The following is a 3,076-nucleotide window of genomic DNA, read 5'->3' on the forward strand; positions in this document are numbered from 1 at the left end:
GGCCCTACCCTGAGCGTGACTGAGGGTGGCATTGCAACCTCCCGATCCGCCCTGCTCTGTGCATGACGGGGCGGTGCCCCAACTCCCCAATCGGCCCTGCTCTGAGCCCGCCCAGGGGCTGCACCTAGGGATTGGGCCTGCCCTCTGCCACCCGGGAGCAGGCCTAAGCCAGCAGGTCGTTATCTCCCGAGGGGTCCCAGACTGCGAGAGGGCACAGGCTGGGCTGAGGGACCCCCACTGTCCCCTGAGTGCACAAATTTTTGTGCACCGGGCCTCTAGTAAAAATATAAGAGGCCTTAAAATGTGAAAGCTACCCCAGCTCATGGAGGCTCTCCAACATCTATGAATAAGGAGCAGAGACCTAAACTACAGCATAGATATATCTTTGCACTTAGAGGACTGGTAGGAAAACATTCTGGGATTATAAATTATGGTTGTTTTAAAAAGGACAAACTCCTCATTTGGGTAATTTAAATTTGTTCCTGCCTGAAGCTTACCAATATATTTACAAAGAGCTTTCACCCACAATCATTGACTTGTTCACAACAATCCTGTGAGTTCCCAGTTTATAGTTGAGGGTTTAGATGTTCAAAGAGACTAAAATTACTTAAAGAGTTCACCAGGGAGGAATTTCCAGGATTGGGACCAGGTTTCGTTGGCCTGCTCCTGCACAGTATTTGTTTCCACTAAACAAGTAATTCAAAAGTGTCTTTATGGTTTTTACTCCCACTAGAAAAATCAAATCACAGCCTCAGCTCTGTCATCTTGCTAATAACTCAGAAAACATATAGAGTCTCACCATGAAAAGGGCAGGGCTAGGTGCTAGGAATATAGAGCTAAATAAGTTATAGACTTTCCTTCAAGGCCCCTGAGTCTAGTCCAGGAGGCAGACATGTAAACAATTAATGCAATGCAGTGTGGTAAGTGCTGTAATTCAACTTAAGAATTGAAAATAGAGTTGAATAAAGATCAACTCTACTTGCAGGGACTGGAGAATAGTGTCCCAGAAAAAGTAACAATTAAATTAAAACTTGAGATATCAGTAGTAGTGTACCTTGTGAACAAGGGGAAAAGGCATTCCTGGCAGGATGAATAGCTCATGCAAAGGCATGGAGATGTGAAACAATAAGACTTCAATGTAATCATCACATGTTAATGAGTAAAGGAGTTAACAGTTCCTGGTGTAGCTCCTTCAGTCAGTAGTGGCATCTCTGCAATTTGTACCAGATAGCATTCATTCATGTGTTTTGTTTTGTTTTTTTTCATGCTTTTAGCAAATATTTACTGAGCCCCTACTAATGATGAACTCCATCCTAAGTGCTAGATACAACAAAACAAGCAAAATTCCTACCCTCAAGGAGCTTACATTCTAATGGGAGGAAAATAATGTTAGGAGGTGATAAAGGTTATGTAGACAGGTAGCTACCATAGCATAAAATCTCAGTTCCAAAAAGACATTATTTAGGATTTGTTTGGCTGCACATAACAGAAAAAGCAAATATAACAGAGCATTGCACAATATAGAGTTTATTCCTTATGCAAAACAAATAGATGGTCCAGGGCTGTTATAGCAAGTTTTCAGTTGTCAGAGCCCAGGCTCCTTGTAACATTCTATTCCATCATCTCTAGGGTGTGGTTCTGATCCTCATGTTCCAAGACAGATGCTGGAGCTCCAGGAATCACATTATTGATGGAGGAATAGAGAATATAACTCTTATATCCTTTTATTTTTTTTATTTTTTTAAGTCCACTTTTTTAAATGTACAAAAACGTATGAGTAGAAACAAAAACAAATTAAACATTATCACATATGTTTACACCACTATCTAGGTTCTTCATATCAATGTTACTATTCAAACAATAGAAAGCAGGTGGCAATTTAGGGGGTAGGAAAGAGATAAAACAAAAAACCTCTTCTACCATGTTTTTTCTAGACTGTGCAGAGCTGTGCTCACAGAGACGGCTTCTTTTACTTCTCCGCTGTGCAGGAATTCAGTTGTATATAAAATTGAACCTGCTCAAAAGCTGAGGGAGACTAGAAATGATGGGTCCATATCCTCGTGCGTTGTCATACAATTCAAACAACTGTGCGGCTACCAGCTTGTAATATTTAGGGACTGCGAACAAGGCTTTCTCTTGAAGTTGAACCAAAAACAACTTCTTTTGTTCCTTCGGTTTTGTAATATGTGCAGGAATATACGGATACTGAGGAGGTTCAAAATTTGGTCTCCACCAGTTACCAATGCAGTCATCAATGACCCAGTCTTGCAGGACTCCATCTTGACGACCTAGTATCTCTGTCATTAAGCGTTTTAGTCCTTCAACTTTGTCTTCTCCTGGTTTAAGTTCACCACCAGGTAGTTTGAAGAAAGTTGTTCCCAGCTGTAGCAGTAGCACATGGGGTAGTCGGTGCTCATGTACAATCAGAACCCCTTCTACAGTCCTCCTCATTCCAATTTTATCAAATTCCTCCCTCATGCGTTGAAATCTGGCTGCAACAGAGCTGTCCTTCTCATAGAGGGGCTCTTTTGTACCAAAAGTATAATTGGTAAGAGGGTACAGGTTGATGGTGCGCTCCAAGGCTTGGTCTGCTGGATGTACTTGTTGCCGAACTGGTTGACCCCCAGCGGCCAGCCGGCTTGCGAGCGATTGGGCGGCACCACGGACATGCTGGCGAGGACTGGCGGCGAGGGGAAAGCAGGGAGAAGCAGGGAGACTTCCCGGTGCCGGCAGCGGTTGTCGGTGTCCCACTCAGCAGCCGCTGCCCACCATTAACGTGAGAGCACTAGCTCTTATATCCTTTTAAAGAGATATAAGAACTATATATCATTTGTACTGCTGTGACCCTGCCTCGCTACAAGAGAAACTTGAAAAAATAAATTTTTGGTTGTATAGCAATGAACTCAAGTAAAAGTGAGCATTCTGCTTCCAAATAAGGGGAAAATAAATATTGGGAAGTGTAATATGTTGGGGTCCAACCCCAGCAGGTCCAGGGGTTCCCAAAGGTGTGGACAGAGACAGCAGTCAATTGATCAACAGCCTAGCCAGGATCTCCAGCCAAGTTCTGTCTTTATTG

The 3,076-nt window shown here is 43.1% G+C and overlaps 1 pseudogene; it reads right to left on the reverse strand.

Annotated features, from left to right (window-relative positions):
• Positions 1-1,742: 1,742 nt before the first annotated feature.
• Positions 1,743-2,735, reverse strand: LOC102263794 (annotated as a pseudogene).
• Between the last annotated feature and the right edge of the window lie 341 nt (positions 2,736-3,076).

The sequence above is a fragment of the Myotis brandtii genome, unplaced genomic scaffold (assembly GCF_000412655.1).
Source record: "Myotis brandtii unplaced genomic scaffold, ASM41265v1 scaffold86, whole genome shotgun sequence".
NCBI lineage: Eukaryota > Metazoa > Chordata > Mammalia > Chiroptera > Vespertilionidae > Myotis > Myotis brandtii.